The sequence below is a fragment of the Cyanistes caeruleus genome, chromosome 30 (assembly GCF_971803275.1).
Source record: "Cyanistes caeruleus chromosome 30, bCyaCae1.hap1.1, whole genome shotgun sequence".
Classification (NCBI taxonomy): domain Eukaryota; kingdom Metazoa; phylum Chordata; class Aves; order Passeriformes; family Paridae; genus Cyanistes; species Cyanistes caeruleus.
This window is the reverse complement of record NC_141730.1, coordinates 436,511-449,245: the sequence shown is the minus strand read 5'-3', so window position 1 is coordinate 449,245 and position 12,735 is coordinate 436,511. Positions and strand designations below refer to the sequence as shown.

The 12,735-nt window shown below is 44.1% G+C and overlaps 1 long non-coding RNA gene across 1 annotated transcript; it reads left to right on the top strand.

Moving 5' to 3' along the window:
• The first annotated feature begins 3,537 nt into the window (after positions 1–3,537).
• Positions 3,538–11,841, top strand: LOC147648778 (uncharacterized). Its single transcript, XR_015279847.1, has 2 exons — positions 3,538–3,841; positions 4,144–11,841. It is a non-coding gene; the product is annotated as an uncharacterized LOC147648778 (long non-coding RNA).
• The last annotated feature ends 894 nt before the right edge of the window (positions 11,842–12,735 follow it).

Genomic DNA, 12,735 nt, shown 5'->3' with positions numbered 1-12,735 from the left:
AATACAGCAAAGTAGAGGCCCTTCTTTTGGTTTGGATTCTTTAGGGATTTTTTTCCCATCTGAAAGGAAGACTTTGTGAAGGGAGTGGTTGTCCGGGGCACAAATACAGGTCATGAAGAAACAAAAGACATGGCCGGGACCGCTTACATCCCACCCTGAGGAGATCAGATGTCTATGAGTCAGTCCTGGGAGAGGTTTGCCCCTGCTGGATCAGGGTGTTGGCTCCTTTTATTTCCTGTCAGGGAAATGTGCCATGCATCCATATGCTTGTGTTCCAGGATTGCATTTTACCTGCTGGGGCTGCTCAGCAGAGAGTTGCCATACAGGGATTTCCCTGCCATGGCATTTCCATTCCTTGTGGAGGTGAGCCTGATGGCCAGCACTACCTCGCTGAGCTGGCTCCCAGCTCTCTGCCTTCTCATAGCCGCAGCTGCCTGGGACTGAGCCCGTGCCCTGTGCTTCTGCCTGGGCCCAGCCCTGCGCATTTCCAGGCTCCTGCCGGCCGGGTCCCCGGTCACTGCCCTGTGCCTTTCAGGTCCTGGATTGCCTGGATTTGAGGGAATGTGGTGACAGCATCCTGGAGATCATATCAAAGAACCTTGCAGAGAAAGTGCACAGAGATGTGTCACCAGGTTCACAGGGCCTCCCTCCTGCTCAAGGATGATCCCTCGAGAATCAGGCAGCAGCTGAAGCCATGTGGACAGCATGCGGGTGGGGAACGCAGTCACTTGGGCTTTGGGTGCTGAGGCAGCTGCTCCAAGCTCTCCTGCCTCCTGGCTCAGCTGCCCGAGTGCTTTAGGACAGGCCTTTGGCCTCTAGGCCCTGCAGCAGCAGGGTGAGGTTTCACAGACTTGTGTTTCGCACAGGCCGAAAGAATGTGGAGCCTGACTGAAAGCCTGCTGGAGCTCCTGCGAGAAAATGATAGTGATGTGGTCAGGATAACCATCATTCTACTCAGCTATTTGTTCCTGGATAATGGCACCTCGATACACAGGCCCATCACCCTACAGCTGGCTGAGGTACTCCTGCCATTCCATAACAACTTAAGAATCTTTGCCCCAGCCATGGCCACTGGGTGCTGCCCAGACATTTGGTGCCCCGTGGATATTCAGGCATGATCCCAGGTGGGCCTGAAGCAGCCAATGTTGAGGTCTTTGTTCCTTCCATTCATACAGGATGATTGACAGGTTCAGCTGTCCTTCATGCTTTTCTTCCAGAAGATGATGCATTTATTAATGAGAGAGAAAAGGCCCTGAAGACACACGCAGCAGAGCCTGCTCCCACTCTCCCTCCACTGCCATGACCAGAACCAACGTGTGGCAGAGGGGAGAACCCCTGGGCTGCTGGTATCCGCCTGGGAGGGAGCTCAGCTGCCTCCTGCTCCCTTGTCGGCTGCAGCCTCCTCCAGGCCTTGGTACAGAGACACGGGTCCTGTGCCCTGGACTGGGTTGCCGTCTCTGGGTCTCTATTGCTGTCCAGGGCTCTCAGGGAAACACTGCATTGTTCAGCCAGATTCCTGAGGAAGAGGGATCTCGAACAGATTGTCATGGAGTTACTTTACCTTTAAGGGAGTTGGAGTTGCTGGGAAGTGCTTGGAGTCTTTTCTCCTGACCAATTATCGGTCATTGCTGAGAATTGACAGCAGTTTAGGCCATAAGTGGGATCAACTTGTGAACCTTACCTTAAAGTGTAAAAGCAGAGCTCTCTGGGCTCTCTTTGTTTCCTGGCTGTGGAAGGTGGCGGAGCTCTAGGCCTCTCGTCCCTGCCCAGGCCATGCGGCCGGGCGGGGATGGAGTTGGGCCTGCCCCGTCTCCCGGCCGGGAGATGGGGGGGCCTGGGGAAGGTTTTCCCCGGGCCGGGCCGAGCCGATCTCTGGCTCGGCTGCAGGTTTTGCTGTAACTATATTCACTAGAAACTGCCGAGTGAAGAAAGAGAGAGGCCCTGGACTTGCAGAGGGCTGGAGCAGTGACCACACTCTCCAGAGCAGCTATGAGGAACCTTCCATCGCAGACGGCTCCAGCTCCTGTTCGGCAGAGATCACCGAATTATCTACAAAAGCCTGGGCAAGATTTTAACTCTTTCATTACCCAGATGAGACTTGCGGATTAATCTTTTTATCCAGAAAGAAAAAAAGAGAGTGATCAACATGAAAAGAGACTTTATAAACTACCAGTGACAGGAAAGAAAAGAAGCTTCAGGAAAGGTAGAGAATTAAGAAGATGCTTTAATTAAGCTGAAATATCTTTCTGTTAAAACTATGGAGATGGACAATGAAGTCCTGAAAAGAACTCCTTTAATTCATAATACAAGATCTACAGAGGAATAGTGTTCAAAGTGTAAATTTGAGTAAAAAGTAGAGTAATTATAGTATAGTGAAGTGCTGGGAGATTTGAAGCCTTGAGAGGCAATGAGAAAACTGTTTTCTGGTGAAGCTCACAGAAACAGATGAAGAAGACTTTTTTTGCCTTTGAATAACTTATCCTTAAAAATGCTATCTCTAGACTCATGGCCCATACACACTTCAGAGTGATGTGAAAATGGGAGGAGTGAACTCTAATAATAGCAGCTCTGAGCAGCTAATATTAGGGCAATAGAAAACTATAACAAAAATAGTTTTCTTGTGAGAAACTCCATAAATTAACAGGAAGAAACTTCTGTTTCTCTATAAAGACTGGTAAAAAGACTGTAGCAAGAATTGGGACTGTTTTAACCATCAAAGTTCCAGAGTTTTTGTCTCTGTTGTCATGTAAATAAGGAAATAGTGGGTAGATAGGGGATGGAAAGGTTTTTCTGGAAGTTTATTCTGGTGTTCTTATTATTGTAGTTTGTCAATAAACTTTCTTTGTTTTTTTCCCGTTTAAGTTGTATGCCTGTTTTGCTCTTGTTCTAATCCATATCTCACAGCAAGAAGTAAGTAATTTTCTTAGTTATTAGTTTAAAACCACGACACAGATCCTGCAGGTGTATCACGCATGAAGGTTCAAAGAATGCCTACTAAGGAGAGCCTGGAAGTCCCAGCCTCAACCTAGAGAAGTCCCCTGGACCCGGTGCTCAGTGTGTGGAGCTGGCAGCTGTGGCCCCTGCCCAGTGCTGCACCCAGGGGCTCCAGCCTGCGCCCCACACACCGCTCCCTTCCCTGGGCCGCACGGCTTCTTCTCCAGGCTCCTGTGGCCCCGAGCCGGCTGCCGATGGAGCCCCGAGTCACTGGGGCTGCGGGGCGGGCCGGCACCGCGGCTCCCCGGGCAGCAGCCGGCCCTCTGCCCCCTCCAGAGCCCGGCGCCAGTGGCTGCTGCCCGGTGCCTCAGGGCTGGGCGGGCATGGGAGGCCCGGGCTGGCCGCAGGCAGCGCCCGGCCGAGGGGCAGAGCCTGCACCAACCCTTCCCTCCTGCCGCTCTCTGCAGCTGGCACAGGACGAGAGCCGAGCGGCCGAGTACCTGCACCAGGCCCTGCCGTACCTGCAGAACCCACAGGAGCCCCTGCGAGCAGCGACCATCAGGTTCATGGGTGAGCCACGAGCCCGGGCTCCCTCCCCGCCCCGCCGCAGCTCGGCCCCGGCCCCGGCTGCTGCTGTCCCGGCAGCGGCACCCGGGCCCGGCGCCCTGGAGCCCCGGCTGCCCTCGGGGCTGCTGCCGGCCTCTGGCAGCCGTGCCCTTGGGCTGAGTCAGGATGCGGCAAGGGCTGGGGCTGAGCCCTGCCGGGGCGGGAGGGCTTGTGGCCCCAGGGCTGGCAGCGCCGCTGGCAGGGAGCTGTGCTGCCGGGGCCCTGACAGGCTCTGCGTTCTCAGAGGTGGTCGAGGTGCCCATGAGGGGGCAGAAGAAAGATCTTCAGGCCTTCAGTAAGGGTGAGTGAGGGCTGTCCGCGGGGCCTGGCGCGGGGAGCTGCAATCTCTGCCCCTGCAATGGAGGGCTTCGCTACCTGTGTGGACAAGGGGTGGTGTGGGCAGAGCCCACGGAGATTTCAGGGACGCGGGGCTGTGGTTTGGGGGGGTGCGGATTTTTGACTGGGACCTTGTGGCTGATCCTGTTGGCCCCTTCCCTCTTGTGACCCTGGCAAGAGCCAGCTGGGATGGCCCTGGCAGGACTTTCTCCTAGGATTCCCCACAGATCCGGGCTCTGACTGTGGCTGTGTTCCCCTCTCTTCCAGCCTTTCGAGCCCTAAGGAGGAATGACAGCCCTTCCCAAACAAACAGTAGTTCAGCTGATATTCAGTGAAAGAGCTGCAGAAGTACGCTCATCTGCCGGCTCAGAAGAACCACTGTTCATTGAAGGCCTCCAGGTACCATGGAAGATGAGAATACCTTGATACCAGAAGAGACCAGCTGGAGCTCCAGGCACAGCTAATGACTGGCACAGCTGAGCCTGTGGGAAGCTCGTGTGGCTTCAGCCCTCTCCCTGCCTGTAGATAGTTCCCTCCTTGCAGCCCTCAGACACTGCCCATACCCTCTTTTTCCCCTCCCTTTTGACAGCTCCCTCCCTGCAGCCCTCAGACTGTGCCACCCCCTTTTTTGCCTCTCAGCTCATCGCTTTCCTTTGCCTTCCATCGAGAAACAGTTTTTCACTTAACCTGCCTGTCTGTGGAGCTGAAGGGTCACAAATCCTGAGCCCTGTGACACACAGGCCCCTCCCGCCTTTGTCTCCTGCGTTGTGTTTTGTGCAGAGGCGCAGAGGAACGAGCGCAGATCAGGCTGGAAAGGTCCCTGTGCTGAAGGTCCAGTTCCACAGCATTGTGGAGTTAAAGGTCTTGCTGAGCACCCTGAGCCCTGGATTTTGGAAGAGCCAAGCTGAGTATGCCCTGAAGCTGGCTGCGAGGGATTCTGTGGCAAGCATCCACAGAGGGCAAAGGAGCTTAGAATGCCTGAGGCTTTCAAGAATAGCTTCCTGAAAGCACAGCAATGCTCCATCCCTGCTCAGGATCAGGAAGAGGGCAGAACCAGAAAGCATCTGGGCTTAACAGGGAGCTGTGGGTGTGCCTAAGAGCAAATGAAGCAGCAGCACAGTGGCCGAGACTGGGACACACAGCCGTGCCGGGGTCCGGAGCGCTGTCAGGCAGTGCCGCGATCCCGGGTTTGGTTCTGGGCCCCACAACTGAGGAATCGCAGCCCCTGCCTCAGAGCCTGTCAGAAAGCCAAGCAAGTGAGACCAGAGGGAGGGCATCCTTCCAGTCTCTCTTGGGAGCTCCTGCTCCTTCTTCCTCCGCCTGTGTTTGGGCTCTGCTGTTACAAACGGAGACAAGTTTAGACAAGTTCTGCTTTTGTCTCAGCTTTGTGGCAGCAGCTCATTTTGAGGCAGCCTGCACCCCAAATGTCTCTCATGCACAAGTTCTTAAGAATGGCTGATTAGGTTTATTACAAAATTAGTTCTTTATAGAATTGACAAAGGATTAACAGACATAAGACTTTAAATAGACTACTTAGTACATAGGTGTATTTGTTTTGGTTTGGTAGGTAAATTTGGGAGAAAACTTCTAATGGCCCCCCCCCCGGGAAGTAAATTCACGTGGCTTCTTTTTCTCACTTTTTAACTGGTTCAGGAAGAGATTTTTTTGAGAGAAGTGGCAAGAAATTGTTTATTTAATAGGCACAGTACTATTCAGTACAAGAATGAACAATATTAGATTATAAAACTTTATTGTTTTAAAGAGATGATAAAATTTAGAGGTTTGTGGTTTTTTTGTGGGTGTTTGCTCTGTTTTTAATTTCTTTGGCGTTGGAAAATGTTGTTGCTCAGGTTGGGCTCTCGGTGGTTTACAGGTGCAAGCTCTTGGTGCTCTTCCGAGTTTTCAGTTCAGAGCAGGTTTGATCTGTTTAAGGAAAAGGGAAAGAAAACCGTTCAGGAAGAGTTTACTGTTCTGGCTAGTTGGAAAAGTCAAGGCGATCTGTTTCTTGTTGTTTGTTTGTGTTGTAGTTAAAACTTCTTTTCAGGATGCGGGGGAGTAAGTACAGTTTCTGATAACAGACTCGGTGTTTTTTATACTTACTTTTACTTTTAGATGAAATTTTAAGATTACAAAACTTGTGTCTGGGTTAGATGGACGAATGGGGATGCAATTTAACATGATAATTAACTTAGGACATTCTACTTTTTATCTCTATATCGTCAACTTACTGTTAAAACTAATATTTTAACTGCACACATATACATAGATAAAAACTTTTCTTCTGTTTTACTCAAAAAATGCAAGTAATAGATTTATCATGTTCTTGTTACGTCTTACACTAAGTTATTGAATTTAGGCTTTACGCTGGAGAGCTGTAGGATTTTTCACTTTCTTATTTTACTCACTTAAAACACTATTTTTAATTTGCTCATACTTTTAACACTTACACATTTCTTTTTATTTCATGTTTGCATGGTTTAATGTACAGATAATGGTAGTAGTTTTTTACTTAATGATTAGGTCTTTTTGAGGTATACATCGTGTTGTTTTATTTTTCTGCATTATTTACTATGTATAATTTGGTCTTGTTATGGGTTGTAGTATGAGGCACAGGGTAGGTTTTTAACTCTTTTGTGGTGGTTTTTACTATTGTGAGCATGTAGCGCTTGCCTTGGCGGGTTTGGGGTAGTGTGATGTAGTCAATTTGTTAGGTTTTTTCATACTTGTATTTGGATTATTGCTTATTGTACTAGAGGGGTTTTAATTGCTTGGCTTGTTTGATTGTAGCACACATCTTACAGTCATGAAGAACTTGAGAAATGTTGTTTATGGTTAAATTTACATTTTGGTCTTGTGCTCACTTATAGGTGGCATTTTTACTTTGATGATTTGAAGTATTATGAGCTTTTTGGGCTAGGAATAACTTTTTTTATGTCTTTAATTTAAATTTATTTTTGACACTTGTATTTTTGCAGCTTGATTTACTTGCTTATTATTTTGGTGGTTTTTGTTAGTTTTATTTTTGGGGATATGGGCATTTATGTGGCAGATTTTTATTGGTAGTTTTTTTATTTTGGTAGTAATATTTTTTTACTTTTTAGCAGCTCAAATTGGTTTTCTTTTACGCTGCTAATTAGCTTTTTTTTACTTTTTTAACTATCTTCACAGAGCATTGGCTACTATTTATGAATTTGGGTAGAGGTAGAGCTTTGGTTACTTTTTTCTTTCAGCAATACTTAAAGCTAGTTGACCAGCTTTGAGTTTTGCAAGTTGACTTGATTTCCTTTTTGTTTTAGTGTTTTTTGTGATTTTTCATGTGGGGTTTTATACAGTTGCTTTTTACTTTTGGTTTATTTTTATGATGTGATAGGAATTATCAGTGAAAAGAGCATAGCATGTTTTTTTTGTTGGTAGCTGGTTATATGGTGGAGTTTTTTCAGCTTTTGTTATTTTTTTTGTTCTTTATCTGTGGGACTAAAATTTTCACTTTTAGGCTAGTTTGTAATTATTTTTAAAATTTCAGGGTGATTCAGTTTATTAATATGGGCATGTTGTGTGATAAGAGCAATCTACTTGCTTCATGTGGTATTGCTTGTATGATGGGTGGAGGAAACTTTTTTTGAACATTTATTTTAGTATTGGTAGTTGGGGTGTTAGGAGGAATTGTGCTTTAGTGCTAATTACTTTTGAGGCAGCTTGGACTTTTTTCTAGGTTGCTAAGATTTTATATTTTGTTGGGGTGTAATTGGCTTCAGATCTTTTGTAGCTTTGACTTTAAAATCTTAATGGTCGGTTTTGAGTTTTACTAGACAGTTCTTGTTAAAGGCTTCAGGACAGACTGTGGTTCTTGGTTGTAGAGTAGAGTACATTTTTTACATTTGGTCTTGTTTTGATTGGGCTATGGGTTACTGCATGAGCGATTTCTTGTTTGATTTGAACAAAGGTTTGTTGTTGCTCAGGGCTCTTGCGGAAATTATTTTTTTTCTGGGTGATTAGGTAAAGAGGGTTCACAATTTGACTGTATTCAGAAACATGTATTTTCTAAAACTTTATGGCACTTAAGAAAGCTTGTGTTTCTTTTTTATTAGTTGGTGGAGACATGGTTGTGGATTTGTTGATGACATTAGTAGGAATTTGATGCTGTTTATTTTGTTATTTTATTCTCAAGAAGTGAATTTCACGAGTTGGTCTTTTAACTTTGTTGTTTTTTGATGGTAAAATCAGCTTCTAGGAGGATTTGGATTATTTTTTCTCCTTTTTTAAACACTTTTGCTGCTGTGTTTTCTCACACAATGATGTCACCTATGTACTGTAGATGTTCTGGAGCTTTATTTTTTTCTAGGGCAGCTTGGATCAGTTCATGGTAAATGGTGGGCTTGTGTTTCTACTTTTGGGGCAGTCAGTTTTAGGTGTACTGCACTCTTCTCTATGTGAAGCCAAATGGAGGCTTGCATATTGCTGCCAGGGGAATGGAGAAAAATGCATTGGTAATATCAATAGTAGTGTACTACTTTGCTGCTTTGGACTTTAGCTCATATTGGAGCTCCAGCATGTCTGGCACAACAGTTCTCAGCTATGGAGTCACTTTATTTAATGTAAGATACTTTACAGTCAATTTTTATTTTTTTTAGATTTATGTACAGGTCAAATGGGACTGTTGAAGGGTGAGTGGGTTTTGCTGACTATTCTTTGGCTTTTTAGTTTTCAGATCATTTTATGGATGGGGATTACAGCATTTCAAGTTGTTTTATATTGTCAGCAGTGTACTGTCGAGGTGGTAATTGGTACTTGTTGTTTTTTCACTTTTAGAAGTCTTACTGTAGATGGATTAGGTAAGGTGTTCAGTTGTTGGACACTTTCTGTTTCTGCAGTTGTTATTTCAAATGCTCACTTGAGTCTTTTTGGATTTTTGAAATACTCATTTTGGAGGTAGTTTATTCTTAAAATGCATGGGGCCTCCGGGCCTGTCACAATAGGGTGTTTCTTCCACTCACTTCTAGTTAGGTTCACATCTGTTTCTACGAAGGTAAAATCTTGCGATCTCTGTGTCACACCAGCAATAGAAACAGATTTTGCCCCCACAGGTTTTGATGGGATCAATGTGCACTGTGCACTAGTATTAACTAAAACTTTGTATTTTTGTGGTTCTGATGTGCCAGGCCAACGAATCTACACAGTCTAAAAACCACAATTTTTCTTAGCTTCTACTTGGCTAGAGGCAGGCAGGGCTCCTCTAGGCTTGGTTATCTTTCTTTCTTTGGGTATAGGTTTTGGAGGTTCTTTTAAAGGGATTGGACATGTTATTATCATTATACTTTGCAGTTTGGTTACGGGTAACTGAGCTGTTTTTTTTTTGTGGAACTTCTTTTGTGACTTTTCCTTTAATTCACACACTTGTTGTGTCAGAGCTGCAGTAGATTTCTCATTTTATCTCTATGTTTTTTCTGCAATTACGCAGGAAGAACTACAGTTCAGTTCATGGGGTATACTTTCTCTCTCGATTTGGGGAACGTTTGTGTTGAGTACCAGGACTTTTGATCTGTACTGCTGAAATTTGGAGAAGGTCTTCTTTAATTTCATCTCTAAGTTTTTTGTGATTCTCTTCTACCTTATCTTTTCATTTCTGCAGACGTGTTTCTATAGTTGTGATTTTTGTATGTGTGGGGCTATGCACGGCATCTGCGTATGCTCGGAGTTTTTTTGCTATATCTAGCACGCTCTTCTTCTTTTCATCTCGCTTTATCATTGTTAAAGCAGATGCATATTTTTGTGGCTTAAGTCGTACTAATTTTCACTACACCATGGATGTACATGGCACTAAGTCTGGATTTTTAGTTGGTATGTCATTTGAAAAGATAATTTCTGCTACTGCCATTTCTTTCAGGTGTTGGATTTCTTGTTCGATGTTTTTTTACTGTGTTTGCTGCATGTAGAGATCATCTACACACAGATATCTTTGGGCTACACTTTCCAGGACCTGTGCCCAGAGACTGTGAGGGTTAGCTCCCCTCATCATTCTCTGGTCGATAACTGGATCGTGTGACAGGGATCTCAGATGCTTCACTTCAGTACCATCCAGAACTGTAGCCTCACCTGCTACAGACGGACTAACCAACTAATTATAGATTCATCAGGTCGTCAAGTGTAGTCCTTCCTTAGGGCACGAAGGTTTTTCAGAGAAAAGGACTCAATATTAGCTTTTGATTTTGTGCTAGTTGTTTTGACTCTTGATTTTATGTCAGGGGGTGCTGAGGGTCTTTTTCTTGCATTATCATCATCATCATCTATTGGTTGATCGGTTTTGTCTGTGCACTTTCTACTTTTTGTGTTAGTAGTAACAGCTGTTGGTTGAGGTTTGTTGTTTGGTTTAGCTATCAGCTTTGTAACTGGGAGGTTGGCTGCAGCTTGAGTAACTGGGATAACTTGATTTATTTCTTTGTTCTTTTTGTCTTGTTTGCCGCTTTACAGTATTTAGCAATGTACGATAAGCATATGCTAGGGCTTAGTTTACTGTAATGATTTTTTTTTTCTTTGGAATCATCATGACACTTTTCTTTTAGGTATTTTTCTACTTCAGCTGGATTCTGAATTTGTTCATGTGGAAAGTCTTAAACTATAGGGTTAGAAAATTGCTTCAGTATTTGGCTTATATCTTCTTATTTTTCACACCACTCAGGATTTCTCACGCTTGGTTCAGGGGTTTTATCAGTCCTTCCAAAAATTTCAGCTCTCATTCTAGAGAGGTTGAAGACTGTATAGAGGAAACTTGTCAGATTAAATGCTAGAAAGATGGTCTCTTTAACATTCAGGGGAAACTGAACACTCTCTAATAGTGATGTAAGAGATTCAGAGGAGAAGAAAGAAAGGAAAGGAAAGGTTGAAAAGCTTCATTTCTTGCTCTTCTTCTAACAAACTGGGTGCATAACCATACTTCTGAATCTTTTATACTTGGAACAGATTTTAGCACTTGAATCAACTTTTTAGAAATTATAATCACTAGGCTCAGCTATTTTAATTTGTGTTCCTCTATTGTAAAAGCTATGTGTTAGAGGTAATACTGGGGCTAGTTTTGGATAAGAAAATAAACTAAGGGATAATAAAGGTATTAAAACTTCAAAAAAGCCTAGTGACTAGAAACACATGAAGGTTTGCACTTTAAAAGACGTTATTAATTGAAACAGCATGGTTGGATGGCTAGGGATTGTTTTATCTTGTCTCAATACAAAGTAATTGTCACTTCAGTACAATTAGTACAGGGATTTTTCACTCTCTCATGCCCCACATTGGGCGCCAATGCGCCAATGAATGTATTTCTTTTGGTTTAGGGCAAATTTGGGAGAAAACCTCCAATGGGCTCCACCCCAGGGAAGCAAACTCACATGGCTTCTTTCTCTCACCTCCCAACCAGTTTGGGAAGAGATTTTTTTGAGAGAACTGGAAAAAAACCTGTGTATTTAACAGGCACAGCACTACCCAGCACAAGAATGAACAATATCAGATTACAAAACTCTCGCCACTCTGAAGAGATGACAAAAATCAGAGGGTTTCTTTCTTGTGGGTGTTCGCTCTGTTTTCAATCTCTCTGGCGCTGGAAAATGCCGCTGCCCAGTCTGGGCTCTCGGTAGCCTATGGGTGCAAGCTCCCGGTGCTCCCCTGACTCCCCAGTTCAGAGCAGGTTCAAGGAAAAGGGAAAGAAAACAGTCCAGGAAGACCTCACTGCTCTGGCTAGTTGGAAAAGTCAAGGTGATCTGTGTCTTGCTGTTTGTCTGTGTTGTAATCAAAACTTCTTCTCAGGATGTGGGGGGAGCACGTACAGTTTCTGATAACAGACTCGGTGCTTCTTTTCCATTCACTTTCACTCTTAGATGAAATTTTAAGAATACAAAACTTGTGTCTGGGTTAGGTGGACAAATGGGGATACAATTTAACATCATAATCAACCCAGGACAATAGGACAAAACAAAATGAGCCACTGCTAGATAAAAAATAGAGTGGATAATAAAAGGTACCTACATTACAGTTAGTGAGGAAAAAGTATAGATCAGGAATTAATGTGACTTCCATCTAATTGATGATGGAGTACACATAAAGTTCTGTCCCACAATTTCCTTTAAAGTATCTACGTAGATGCATCCGAACTTCAAGACATCCTACACGTTTGCAGTGTGTGTAGAAGATTCTGCCTCTGTGAAAGTTTGTGTAGCTTCTATAGTTTGTAAAGTGAAGTGTCTGTCAGTCAGAAATTCCAGCTTATCTTCCCATGTCTTGTTCTCAAGGCAAGTTGTTCCTTACCAGCAGAGATGTTTATTGTATCCCATCTCTCTGGTGTCAGCAATAACTCTTTTAGTGGATTCCATCCGGCCTGGGTTAACTCACCTGTTCACGTGAGGGGCAGAATGTGGGGAATTACTGCACCTGCTGATAGAACTGATAAGCTCTTCTGTGGTAAGGGGGAAGTCCTGCCAGATTCCACCCCTGGACTGAAGGCCTTGGCTTTACCTCATGGTGTGGCAGCACAGGTACCTCTTGTCTCTGTGTTATAAAGGCATCCACCTTCATCTACGCATACAACATCATCGAGTAGTTGGATACACATTGATCTCCTCAGCTTCACTATTTCATTAAAAGATGGTAAACACTTTATTGGTATTGCTAAGAAGCACTTGCTGTGTCTTCAGTTTATGTCTTTTATATATTAGATTATGTAGCATATACATATTTTGATATTTAGTTATTCATATGTTTATATTTATATATATATATAAAAAGATTAGTAATAAACCAAGAGATTACAAAATACAGCATAAATTCAGAGTGTTCATGGTAGTTGGAGACAATCCAGTAAGTGACTTAACTTGT